The 14,368-nt window shown below is 40.5% G+C and overlaps 1 protein-coding gene and 1 non-coding gene across 8 annotated transcripts in view; one reads left to right on the top strand and one right to left on the bottom strand.

Moving 5' to 3' along the window:
* The window catches only part of bcorl1 (BCL6 corepressor-like 1), a 34,982-nt gene extending 20,631 nt beyond the window's left edge, over positions 1–14,351 (bottom strand). For 2 of the 7 annotated variants that reach the window (XM_026145411.1, XM_026145416.1), the window contains exon 1: positions 2,455–2,818. The gene's annotated coding sequence lies outside the window, so the exon portion shown is untranslated. The other 5 variants (XM_026145432.1, XM_026145440.1, XM_026145468.1 and 2 more) reach the window with 5 other exon arrangements.
* On the top strand, positions 10,419–10,491 carry trnav-uac (transfer RNA valine (anticodon UAC)). The gene has a single exon. It is a non-coding gene; the product is annotated as a tRNA-Val (tRNA).
* Positions 14,352–14,368: the final 17 nt, after the last annotated feature.

Here is a 14,368-nt window from a genome sequence, read left to right as displayed (position 1 = left end):
GCTGAAAACATCCCAACTGAAGCATGTGATTTTTATTATTATTAATATTTTATGTGACACTTGGAATGAGCCAGTCCAGGCCTCATGCTGTGAAGCAATTCTATAAACACGGCCGCTAATAAACATTTATAATGAATATATGAACAAACAGAGTGCCATTCCCTCAGCGGTGCCTCTTCAGTTCCCTGTCATTCACCTCTTGCAGTGCTGTGTGTCAAAATCACATTTCCTGTTACTATCAGGTCAGCTCAGGTTTTAACTGGATAGAGAGAAGTGGTTTTAAGACAAGTTCAAGGCATAACTACAATATGGATGAGGCTTGGGTTTTGAATGTTAATGTTAGCCCTCAGATTTCTTCTCTGTATAAAAATCCAGACAGCTGACCCAATGCACAAGGACAAGAGCCTACAACCTACTGACAACAATCCAAACATGCTTAATATAGAAGCCACACTGTGTTTAACACAACCGAAGAGGGTCAGGATACAAAACAAGACACGTTATTGCAAAGGTAATATCATCTACAACCTTCTCTAGAAGGTTGTGTGCCTCATTTGTAATAGAACAAAATCCCCATTCGTTTACAACCATTTGTAGCCTGTTGTGAATTGGAACAAGTTCACACTGAAACATGAGCAGCCTCCTCCTTCTCTGACTGCAGGGAGCTGGATATCTGTCGACCACCAGCTCATGTGTGCAGTTATGAACTGAATGACAACACATCTGCAGCTTCCATTCAAACAAAGGCAAACAAACAAACAAACAAAAAAAACCTTAAAGTTTCAACCCAGCCTGTGGAGCAGGAGGTTTACACTTGGTCCTGCCCGATTCTCTCCCCTCAAAAGATAAACAACCACAGGATATTTAGCCCTCTCACTCCATAATCACATTTTGGCTCAGTAGTTAAGCGGTACAGGTTACCCTGCTGTAATTAGGCCACTTGTCTTACCTGAATCCTGAAAGCAGCGCAGGCCTGCTGTTTACAAGGGTATCCGCTCCTTTAGGCCAACAAATTTCCTACTTTTCTCAATACTTGCGATGGTGAGGAAATAACCGTGCATGCATACACACGGGGGGACCCTGACATCGTCGCGCCACTGAAAAAGAGTTTGTTTACTACCATGCACGATCTGTGTCGGATCCTGACCAGCACGGCGGTGCAGGACAAACGATCGCGTCCATCCGCCGAGAGCACCGCGAGCAGAAACTACTTCGCTGCTGCTCTCCTATCGCGGAGTGGATCGGTGTGTGAGAGCCTCTAACATGCCCTTCGCCATTCGCTCAGTAATGGCTGCGTGCAGGCAGCCAAATCGTTGACAGATGGCCAAACGTGAAATTGGGAAACAAAAAAAAACGCCGATCAGTAAAAAAGAAAGAAGGAAAAACGGAGGAAGAACGCCGAAGAGGACCGAGCATAAAGCACGAGTATCACAAAGTCGCCTGCTGACACATCGCATTGTGTCTGAGTCGGGGTAACCCGGAGACCTCAACGACCGCGCAAGAGCTATCCCGGTAGTGGCCGGCCGCTCGGCGCTTCACCAATTATAGACGAGTTTGGTTCACGGGCTGCACATCGGACATCTGAGGGCTTCAAAAAAAAAAAAAAAACTTGTTATACGTGCATTTGTAAATCAGTCGAGCAGGGATGTAGCAGTCCGCACATGCACTATGACAACTGCGATATAGATGAAGGCACGTTGTTTATATCGAAGGCCCGATCTCTTTTTATGAAAGAATACACCGTCTTCAAAGTGGGCATTCACAGTCATCTATCTGTGAGTCATATTGGAGATTATCGACCCTACCTATTTAGGCCGCCATGCTCTCCAGCAGCGACGAGGATGTCCCGTCTGAGTTGGTGGTTCACCTGGTCAGTGTTGAATGTCGAGGCTGGGAGGATGGAAGAATAACGCGCTTGAGTGAAAATCAAGCGCATTATTCTTCCATCTTGGTCTAAGTAATGAATTATTCCACAGCGAACGAAAGGAGGAAGGCAGCCGATCACAGAAACAGTCAGGGTGATGTTCTTATTTTCCAGGTTAATGGATGGCCCGATGCGCCGTCCACATCGCCTTTTAAATCTGCCTGAAATTAAAACATATCTCTTTGCCTTCAGTTACCGTGTCCGCGTTTGGGTAACCGACTGCATCCACTGCCGGCACGCTTGGACTGCACACTCAGATGTCATCTCGACACACAAGTTGGCTTGTCCATAGGCTACATGTGACACGATCCTACATAATGCCGTGGGATAACAGCGAAACATCTCCGCAACTACAGGCTCCGGTAGCGGCTCCCGCAAGACAGCGACAACTAGAAAATGCAGATATCCAGGTCAAAGTTTGGCAGAGTTTTGCTCGCCCTCAATAGCATTGTGCAATGCCCCCTTTAATGCCCCCTGCTCGCCCGTAACGCCTTTGTTATTAGTAATCGCATGGTATTGCACCGTCTTACCTTGCGCTCCGAGCCGTCTACAGCCACAAAGCCTTCACACACAGCGCAACAAGCTATTGTTGTCTCCACGGTGGCTTCGCTGCGGGTCCGGGGATGTGATTTTGAAGTAGAATGAATACAGTATGTAATTTTGGCTTGTCCTCGCGATCTTCCCTTATTGCCAGTTTTCGGTCTGCAGCAGCTGGAGATGAAAATCGCGCACCCTGGGTCCTAGCGCCGGGTAAAGCCCTACAGGTGAATAACAAACACGCTGGGTGCTCGGTGGGCTTGAATCTTTAAATGAACGATCCTCGGCGAGTCAGACATACAGTCCTTATAAAGCAGCTTCTCACAGCAGATTTAGATGTTCTGCTTAGAGGTCACTTAAAAAAAGAAAAGAAAAAGGTGTGATCTAAATTTTGATTAAGCGTGTCTTCAAGTCCAATTAAGCTGCCCACGCATTACTTTAACATTCTAATGATGGTTTAGCGTCAGACCCGTGCAGCCCAATTAATCACGGCACGCTGCAGTCTCCTACGAGGCCATCCAGCTCACTGCAGATGTGCAAAAAGAAGTAAAAAGCCAAAAATCAAAGTGACCAGTTTTCACTGTAAAGGTTCATTCATTGTTTGTTAAAACGTAGCCACTTACATGAAGTGTAAATACATTTTCTTTGCCACTGCTGCACAGTTTACCCAATAAGTTTTTACATGTTTAGCAGTGGAGACAAAATGGTTAGAAACTACCTTTACTGGTGGGCTTTATATTTGCTGATATTAGCTCACAGCAGATATACCGCAACTGCAATTTCAGATGCTAAATACTGAATACTGTTTATGTCGTGTCACTGTTTCATGGTCTGTCCATCATTTAAAACATCCTATATTGCTCGGGCTGTAGCTTTACCATTCTGTGTGGTGCTGTAAAATAAAGGTATTGAGTAATACCTTTTCTAGAGCGGGTGTTAATATGAATCTGCTAAGGCAGGAAGCTTTGGACACGAGTTAGACAGCCTATATATATTTCCTGTGTGAATGAAATATCGTAGTTCAGATGCAGTCTCTAAACAACAGCACTTGAGGGCAGTGAGTGTTATGATGAATCTGCAAACTGATACAGCATAATACTAAAAAGGTTAAGGGCATACCATATTATTCTAACTGTAACTGTTTAACTCCACGCTGGGTGGCATTTGTTGCATGCCACACCTCCCTCTCTCTGCCAGTTCACTGTCTCTGGATTGTGAACAGATGAAGTAACAAAACCAAAAAAAAAAAGAACCAAAATATGCACAAGCAAGATGGAGGGCCTGTGTCCTAAATGTCACCCACACAGGCTAATAAAGAGTCTGACATCATCTGTAGATATGACGGCCAAAGGTTTTGCTTTACAAACCAAACCTGTGGATAAATATATTGTTGAGTTACTAATGAATCACTTTAAAAGTCTTGAAAGAAGCTCACAGAGGCTAATTAAAAACAGAAATAGCTTGTTCTCTTGGCAACATGACAGACAAGACAGAATAAATATTACAACAGCACAAATATAGATGTTAGAAAAATAAAGTTTAAAAAGCAAGTGAGTGAGATTCACATAACACAATGTCTATTTTATTTCAGTTAACAAATTCATTTTAGTTAAATTCATTTAAAGCATTTTGCTGCATTGCTATGCCTGGACCTCCCAAAGGGCCAGAAAGGTCGGGACACCCAGGCAACTTATTAGAGGCTGTAAAAGTAGCTTAAGTCAGTGAACAAATCATCACTGCTGTTAAAGTACCACATTTTCCAGGATACAAACCTTCAACGGATCAAAACTTAACCAGTAGGTAAAGCGCTAAAAGCAAACACAAGCGAAAATGGATGGATTGAATGTGTGTTAGTGGAAGTTTATGATATAGGGCCCGTGGTCTATTTGCCAAATGAGGCTTGTCTGCAGATTTAGGGAGGAGACATACTTCTTTTTCTTGAAGAGAGGAACTGGGGAGCAGTACCTGAGATCTTTCATAAAGGATCTGACCGAGCAAAACTGTCAGAGATGCTATAAAAGCCTCATCAGACAACTGCTACACACACTGCACAGTAGGACAGCTGTCTGTGCCAGTAATGGCCACTGCTTCCACTGAATTCATGTTCACACAATTATCTATTTAGGGGACTGACTGCAGGCTAACCTGAGCTGGTTATTTTTTAGACACCATCATATCGGTTAAATTGTAAGCCCAAATACAAAATGACATACATGCTTACTGCACATGAAAGCTTTAGGATTTCACAGTTTAGATTTTATCTGCCCAGATTTTGAGATATCTGACTGATAATGGACAGTCTGGATGATCTAAAGACCTTGCTGTGAGCAGTTGTCACTGAAAATACACAACTTCACACTGATGGACAGAGTCTATGGAAACTGCTGACAGTGACATCTAAGAATTATCCAGAGTAAGTGGGACACTGCAGCTGATTTTTTAAAAACACATTTTATATTAATATGCATCATTTTGGGATGGGGGACCTAAAACTTAACAAGAAACACTAGCACAACATCCGCAACCCACAACACTAGGGCTAAATGAAATGTTCTTGAGCAATTCTGACAACCAGCCAGATGTTCATGTGGCATGTGATCAATTTAAGGTGTTTCATGAGGAGAAAAGACAAATAGACAGACAAGAACATAAAAGGAAGATGATTCAGAATGAGAAAACCGTAGATGTCGCTTATAGATATGGCACAAACCTTCGACTGAGACATAGACGGCTCTGCAGGTCACACTCTCCAGGGCTCCGGGTCTACAGTCACTGGAATCATGCGTAAGTCCGAGAAGATGACCATCAAAATGGCCACAGGCATCTAACAGCAAATGACATTGCTTGTAAAACTGGGAACACGCTGCAGAGATTAAAGTCCAACTGAAACAGCAATTTAGTTCCAGTGACTGATTTTCAAGATGGTACAACATCTGCATTGGTCTGCACCAAATCAGGCCGTCTACTCTTGATGGCGGGTACACATTATTGTGTAGAAGAAGATTAGGAGTAAATTCTTTCACCCACTTGAAGCTTACATTTTTCTAATCAGTTATGATTGACTCAAAGCATCACAAACCTTTTATACAAGACAGCTGTCACTCTGTTAACAGACCGGTCTGCAGCGTAGCACTACACGCTTCGCTATAAATCACACAAGTGCACTGCATCAAATAATTATCAGTTTCAGTTTCACCTCTATGTGTCCACATTCTCTCTGTTTATCACAAGTGCATTTGTGATTTCAGTTTTTTATGGCCGGCCTCTTTCTGTTGTTAGAACACATCATCATAAAGGAAGAGCTTCATCCACACATCCATGCATTCTCCTAACTATTTATCCAATTCAGGGTCACTGGGAAGCTGTAGCCTATACCAGCTGTCACTGGGAGAGAGGTGAGGTATACCAAGGTCACATCACCAGTCTATCATAGGGCTAACATAGAGACAGATAATCATTCATGCTCACATTCCGACCTACAATAATCACCAAGTATGTGGACTTTGTGAGGAAGCCGGAGTCCATAACAGAACCCACACAGACAGAAGATACTCTCCCCAGAAAGGAAGGCTCTATATAGCTGCCAGATTCAAGCCTAGGACCTTGTTGCTGTAAGGGGGGGGAGAATAGTTTCATTGCCATGCTGTCTTCAATACAAATATATCCAAAATGCATTGTTTTCAGTCCTGTGTTAAAGGCATGCTTTGGAATATTTGACCACAAGTGACACTACGGAGCAATATTCCACAACAAGACGCCCTGTGGAGATTTCTTGTAAACAAACAAAATATATATTTTTTTACATTTAACATTAACACTAAGCCAATTTTAAAGCATTTCAAATCGAGCACTGTTTTGATCCATATCTGCTCACTGGCAAACATATTCCAATCTTTTGTTTATTTCAGGACTCAGATTGCTCTCTCGCTTTGTACTAAGGCCCCTGGTTTGAACCTTATGGTCGGCTGCGGCCTTTGTGTGTGAAGTTTGCATGCTTTTCCTGTGGCAATGTGGGTTTCCCCTGGGTATTCTGGTTTCCACTCACTGTGAAAGTGTTTTTACCTGTCTCTGATCTAGCCCAAAGTCAGATAGGATAAGGTCCAGCCAGTCATCCTTGTCCTAAGTGCTTGAGAAAAAAGCTACTGGCCTTCTTTTTATAACGTTCATGAAGACATTCTGATCTGAAAGGCTTCTTTAGTTCTAAAAGGTGATATGATTCCCAGGTATTTAACCTTAACTGAAGTTGTCACCTTGGAGGTGATACTGACCCACCCAGTCATCCAGTGAGTCTTTAGGGTGACATGAGCCAAGGTGTGAATTCTCTGTGAGACAGTGCCACAACCTGCCATTGTGTGAGTCATTAAGGTCACATGGGTCAAGGTGTGAATGGGAGTTGAATTGCCTCGGAAGGGATCGTAAGACTGCATTATAAAAGGGCTGATAGTTTGTGGCATCGGTCAGTTTCAGACGTATGCAGATAGCCCCCTTTACCTCTCACTCCCGCTGTTTGTCTTCTCTGCCCAGAATTTGAACATTTGTATCCTGAAAGGAGCGTCCCTAACAGGGGTTTCCTTGGCAGAGAGTACTGATGATTTAAACCTTCTCTTACTGTGATCACATTACTTGTAAATATAAATCTAAAATTACAACACAGACCTTACTTTTAACTTCTGTGTATCTTAATTTATTTATTTTTAGAAAATTTTGCTGGTGCAACTCTCGGCAATAATCCAAATTTTTTTTTTTAAGTTGCAGTTTATTACAAGTCCAAGAAATGGCATTTGGAACTGCCTAGCATCAATAGTGGACATAAGTACATGCAGATATGTCCTCATTTGACAAAAAACTTGGTCCCAAACCTTGATCCTGTTTCATTCCACGCACTATTAAGGTGATTGACAGCTGGTGAAGTTAAAATTCAAGCCAAAAAAGAAGCAATTTTAAATAATCTTTACAAATGTGCTACAAAGAAAACAATGCTTTCAGTATCTCTGTTTGACACCAGAAACACAAAATGTCCTTTAAAATGAACATAGCTCTAAGATAATTCAATCTGATCTATAAATGGAAATTAATATAAGACTTAATTTCAAAATTGTACATAGGTGAGATAAGCCAATTCCTATATACAGAGTACATAGGAAATGGCTTAGCTGACCCTTTTGCCCAGCATTTTAAACATCTGTAACTGCTTAAGTAGAGGACATATCCACATAAAATTTTCAGGGATGACTAACACATTTGACGTCTGTTAAAAACTGAAACCAAATCTGTTTGACGACAATTTCGTCCTATGAATAACTATGAGCATCGATTCCACTAGATACATTATAGCTTCAATAACAAAACTGCATCAATTGAATGTTCATGGTCCAGAGTAACAGAGCCCAGCAATGGTGCCCTGGATGTTCTATCACTTGAGAAAACTTTGAAAAGTGCATCATATAATGTGGGATAAATAGCTATAACAACTCACAGCATTTTTTAACAGTCATGAATTTGGAGCCTCTGGTGTACTTCTAGGGTCTTTGACTCAGAAAGTATGCATATTGTGAAGGTAAAAATTTGGATTAATTCAGTAAATTAAATCATTCCGAAGCACGGTACTGTGAAAGAATGTTTGTGGGGTCTAAACACTGAGTAAAGCTGTTTTAATGCATCCATTTAACTCGCTGATGAATTTTAGCATCGCTATTGCCCCAGTTAGAGTCAACACACTTTCTGGATTCCTCCATCAGCTGATGAGGAGGTCATCCAAATGAGTGAAGATGTAGTGAATGGCTACGGATAGTTAATGGATCCTCACCACCTTCTGCAGCACTTGTTGGACACGCAGCTGAACACTTTCTCTGTTGCACTCTGCTGCCACAAGGACACGTACAAAAGGTCTTCACCAAATCATCAGATTTAAGGCACTTATTATATTATATTTACATTTATTGAGCTCTTAACTTATTGTTTTTTCTATTTAAAACTTTTCAAGCTATTTTCTTTTGTGATACTGTACACATGTTACTGAGCTAAGTTGCTTTTCATGTTTTAGCTGCTTTAACACAGTGATTTCTCATTTGGGGGATAAAGATTTTTTTTTTAAAATCTTACATACATACTTAAAAAAAACCCTGCTCATTGTAAAGAGGTCAGGTAGGAAATTGTGTAGAAAATTAATATTTATAAGACTGAAATTGTTTGAAAATGACTATTTAAAAACTGTTAAATAGTCTAGGCTACAAGGTGTTTAGATGAATAACTCTATTTACTTTACAAGAGAGTTTAAACATAAAAAAACAATTTTTATTAAAAAGTTATTTTATGAAAGGTAATTCTGCTATCTTATTTGAGTTTTGTGTCATACTTTAAGTTTCTATCAGACAAAGATAATACACTGGGATTCAGGGAACTGAGCAGAAAATGTAAGCAATTTAAGCTTTTCAGTGTTTTTAACAAAATAATTTAAAATATCTCCTTAGCAATTTAACTTTTAACTTCCAAGTTTACTTTGTGATACTGTATGGCCTGTCTAGCGTCATACACAGATACCATTTGGTCAAATGAAGTCTGTGGCACAGATCTAGCATGTCTTGCATTTTGATCCTGCCCACATATGAATCTATATGATTAATTCTGGCCTGCTGTGTTGGATCAGTGAGAATACAAGCTCTGGCTGGCTCTCAAGGTGTGCTATTGTACCCCACATGATAAACAGACGCAGCTGTCATCCCCACGTTGTTCAGCCAGCCTGACTCCCCTTCCCTCATTGGCACCGAAGAAAGCTGGAGTCAAAACAGCTAAAAATGGAAGAATGAGATGCTGAGGCGATTTCAAGAGGCCAGCGAAAGGAAAACCTCTGGAACAAATAACTTATAGTGTGCATGATTGAAGATCAAGTCATTGCAAAGAACATAAATATGAATACATATTTCAGACCCCACAGGAGCATAAAAAAAACAGGAGGGACCGGCCATTTGAACAGAAGCCTGATTGAGGAGCCTCACCAATCAGCAGCAAACACACTTATCACAATTTAGCAAGAGGATGAGAGCGCTTAGGAATTTATATTTGAACCCTCTGATGGGCACCTCTGGAGCTCTTGAGATGAATAATGCACAATAGATACAACAGATACAGATAAGCAGGACAGCGTTAAAAAAGCTAGACTGCTTCTGCTGGACATGTTTAAATACCCTGCTTGTTGCTGCTCTCTGCCTCGTTATTCTGCTTGTCTAAATGTCACATACAGCCATGTGTAATGATTAAACCTGCTAAGTAGTGTAAATATTACAGCATTAAATGTGTGTTTTTAACACATGGCCAAGGTAAATAATAACTTTCAGTGTTAGTCTTTGATCTAACATCGTGCCTGCTTCCTCTTTTCACAATACACTGAAGTACAGTTACAGTGTTCAGCTATGTGGCAAAAGAGGTTTTCAAGACTGGAATCACATGTTTGAGCAACAAACACACTTGAGCCATGCTAGCCGGATAAGCCAAGAGTGCTTCCTAAGCTAGAAACGCTAATCCTGACTTGGTATGTTGTTAGTTCATGCAGTCGGAAGGCTGGACACACGGACAAATGGAGGCGACTCGCCCCGCTCGATTATTTCCAGCTCACAAGTAGCACCTCGGTGCTAGCTACCATAACGTGTGATCGGTCAAACAAGCAAAAAGAAAAGGGGGGCTCCACTGGCGCTGGAACTAAAAACAGCAGCAGCTAGGTTAGATTAGGACGTAGTTAGGTTAGTATCCGAGCGAGATGACTTACTGGGAGAGACTGACACTCATCGTCACTTTGTCTAAAAAGCAGCGAAGCACAGGGAACCGCTTGAAAGAGCAGCGAATACCAGCGGACTCTCGAAGCGGCTTTCCTTCATCATATTGGAAAAACAAGCAATTATTAGCCACGTTAGATGTATCGCGTATTCTTTATTATGCTACACTTCGGAAAAGACAATCAGCTGGTTCCATAGTGTAGCGGTTATCACGTCTGCTTTACACGCAGAAGGTCCTGGGTTCGAGCCCCAGTGGAACCAGGAATACTTTTCTGCTTCGAAACTGAGTGGAAGCCTCTGCAGTAGGTAGGTTACTATGCTGATAAATTATTAAAATGAAACTAATGTACACTTACTCTATACTTCTAAAACTTTGCAAATATACAAACTTCAGGCTGGACTCCACTTAAAAATACATAGCGATATTCTCTGAATGGCAAAAAAGCATATATGAAGCAAGGGTAACAGGACAACCTGTCTAAAGACTAACAGGTTGTCCTGTTACTCTTTGAAAACAGGTAGATCTTCTATACGTCTGTCATTCTGGCCTAATGTGTCCACTTGTTGGCCGTGATATGACCGAGTTGAGTGTGTAAGTTTCTTGTTGGTGTGAGATTATTTACACTCTAATGGTGAAAAATACTGGTTTGAAAGGCTGCCTGTAAATTTTCTTTTTAAGGCCCCAACAGGCCCAACAGAAATATGATTCTGCAGTGTCTGGATGAATAAGTGATGGGCAAGAGGAAGCTACACACCACTAGTGGATGGTTTTGTGCCGTGGTCTAACAAGAATCATGTTTCTAAATGTAAATAACAGCAGAAAGCTGGGGATCAACTTCAGAAGGAAGATGAAGACTACATGGCCTGTGTCTATCCTGGGGTAAGATGTTGGCGTGGTGGACGACTACAAGTAACACATCGACAACAGGCTGAACTAGAAGAGGCTGTATACAAGAAGAGGGTGAGCAGGCACTGGCTGGAAGGTGGACACTTCTAAAACTGCGGTGGACAGGAGGTCACTTAACAAACTGCTTTCTATCTGGGATAATTCTAACCACCCTCTACAAGACTTACTGGAGAACCTTCTCTACCAGACCAATTCAGCTCTGCTGCCACGAGGACAGAAACGGAAAACCCTTCATACCGCAGGCAATAACTACAGTACAACACGTGTAAAGCAGAAAATCATCTGAATGTTCTGTATGCTCATTTAGACATTTTATTTGAATCCTATGTGGTAACAAAACTTTATTTACTGAATTTTAGAATTTTACTTTTGCTTTGTTGATTCTGAAATGCTTAATTATTATAATTTTTAATGCTATTATCATTGTTGCTGTTTTTATTATTGAAGTGGTGTAACAAAAGAATTTCCCACACCTGAGATAAATATAGTATATTTTATCTTATTGTTATCTTTTAACAGCATTAATTTAGTAATTAGTATTGTGATTCTGCAAACACATACCTACAAAAACTCCCATTAACTCCCATTTCTCAAGACCATATTTTCCGTGTCCTAAACTGAATCAATCATCCTTTTGGCAAAACAAGTTTCACCTACTTAGACACAATTTGCAGATCCTATTTAACTGTATTTCAAAATGATAAACATGCGATCACTCCCTAAACACATTTTTCCACAGTGATTCGCATGCAATGCATAACTTCTAATAACACGAGGCAGAAGTAGATATCAATACAGCACAGACGTCATTTATCAAACACAACGCAAAATTTTTCTGAGGTAATTAAACTGCAACAAGACAGTTTAGAGGACTCAGAAAGCAAGCGAGAGCTGAAGGTTGATACCAATAACTGGTGAAAGCAATGTGACGTAAAGGAGGAAGAAGTAGGACGATGCGGAAGAACAATATCAAAAATAGTAATTTAAGTAGAACTGTGAGACCATGGTTTTGACATTAAATGACAGCCCATATGAAAAGAAACTTCTAGACTTCATTAGACTTCCACTCACATCTTTAGGTACAATGTTTCAGCTGTTCGTTAACACAAATATTTAACTGGCAAATCATATGACACCAACTCTTTGCAAATCAAAACAACCTGCTGAAGTTCAAACAAAGTATCAGAATGGGGAAGTAAAGTGCTTTAAGTGACTCTGATTGTAACTCTGACACTCTGGTTGTTGGTGCCAGACAGGCTTTTCCTTCAGAAACTGCTAATCCACTGGGATTTTTCCACAGAATATATCTACAGAGTTTACAGAGAATGATCCAATAGAGAGGAAATACCCAGTGAGTGGCAGTTCTCTAAGTGATGTTGATGCCAGACGTCACAGGAGAGTGACCCGGCAGCATTAGGCTGATAGGAAGGCAACAGCAACTCAAATAACCACTCATTACAATCCAGGTATGCAGAAGAGCATCTATGAAAGTTTTTCCATATTTCCCACACTTACAGGTTTTAAATCATCAAACAAATTTTAAAATTAGACAAAGATAACCTGAGTAAATACAGACATTTAATGATGATTTCATGTATTTAAAAAAAAAGCTATCCAAACCTAAGTGGCCCTACGTGAAAAGTAATTGCTTGTTAAACCACTTGACAGCAACAACTGCAATCAAGCATTTGCAATAACTGGCGATGAGTCTTTTACATCGCTGTGGAGGAATTTTGGCCCTATCTTATTTGCAGAATTGTTTTAATTCAGTGACACTGGAGTTTTGAGCATTACTGGGCTGTTCACAGTCATGTCAAAGCATCTCAATGTGATTGGATAGCCAGACCTTGATAAGGTGACTTCAAAATCTTAATTTAGCTTCTTTTTTTTTGAGCCACTCAGAGGTGGAGGTGTGCTTGAGGTTCAGGGCACAAACCGACTGCAGGACATTTTCCTTCAGGATTTTCTGTTACAGAGATGAATTCATGGCTCCATCAATTACAGCATCCTGAAGCAGCAAAGTGGCTCCAGACCATCACTTTAACAGCACCAAAAAAGTTCAACTTTTGTTGTCTTTTGGCAGCCTTTGTGTTCTTTTTGGTCATTAATGGTCTTTCCTATTGTTGAATCATGAACACCGACCTTAACTGAGGCAAGTGATGCCTGCAATTCTTTACATGTTTTTCTGGGTTCTTTTGTGATCTCTGGGATGAGTCAACAATGGGCTCTTGGAGTAAATTTGGTAGGTTGCTCTGGTTAAGGTTCACCACTGTTCCAAGTTGTCTCCATTTGTGGGTAATGGCTGTCACTGTAGTTTGCTGGATCCTGAATCCCTAGAAACTAGTTTGCAACATCTTTGTAATAGATGCCAATGACTTTGTTTCCCTTCAGTTCTTGAGTTTCTTTAGATTGTGGCATGATGTGTTGCTTTTTGAGATCCTTTAGCTTCTTTCGCTTTATCAGACAGCTTCTATATAAGTGACTTCTTCATTCAACAGGTCTGGGAGTAATAAGGACTGTGTGTGAACTAGTGTAATTGAACTCAGGTTTAAAAAAAAATTGTGGCTATTTACAGTTCATTCATGATTTCACAGGAAGTGCAGTACCTTTTTCACACAGAGGCAGGTAGGTTTGGGTAGTTTACCCCTCCCCCCAACAACAATGGCTTGTCTCCCACGCTGGGAGTTTTGTTTTTCTCTGGGTTGTTGCACTTATTACTATTTTAATTATACTTTTTAATTAATGAAATAACAGGATAAAAATAATATTCAACAGTTTAAAGTATCTAAGGCTGCTTTTGCATTCTCTTACTGTAACCCATTAATTAATAATAACAATTAATAATGGCAACAGGTGTGTGATTATCCAGGTGCACCAGAAATTATACGTTACGACAGTTTTACTACATAAAATAAAATGGAAATAAAACAAAATAAAATAGTTGAACAAATAATAATTAATAATCGCTGACAATAAAGCCTCGCTATTCAGTTAGCCAGGTGTTGCCAGTTTACTATCAACAGTCCTATAATAACCCTCAACCGTTATAAAGTAAGCAGTTTTTAAGAATCACTCACCAAACCTCCTTCTTCTTTGCCTACAAACAAGTGCTAATACTTATAAATAAAAACCTTTTTCAATACGTTAGGAATGGTTGCACTGCTGGGATTTTAATTTGGCCTTTCCCCCACCCACCGCCCTGCCCCCCTTTTTTTCTTTCTTTTTTTTTTT

Source organism: Astatotilapia calliptera, chromosome 2, assembly GCF_900246225.1.
Source record: "Astatotilapia calliptera chromosome 2, fAstCal1.2, whole genome shotgun sequence".
Lineage (NCBI taxonomy): Eukaryota > Metazoa > Chordata > Actinopteri > Cichliformes > Cichlidae > Astatotilapia > Astatotilapia calliptera.
This window is presented reverse-complemented; position numbering and strand designations above follow the sequence as displayed.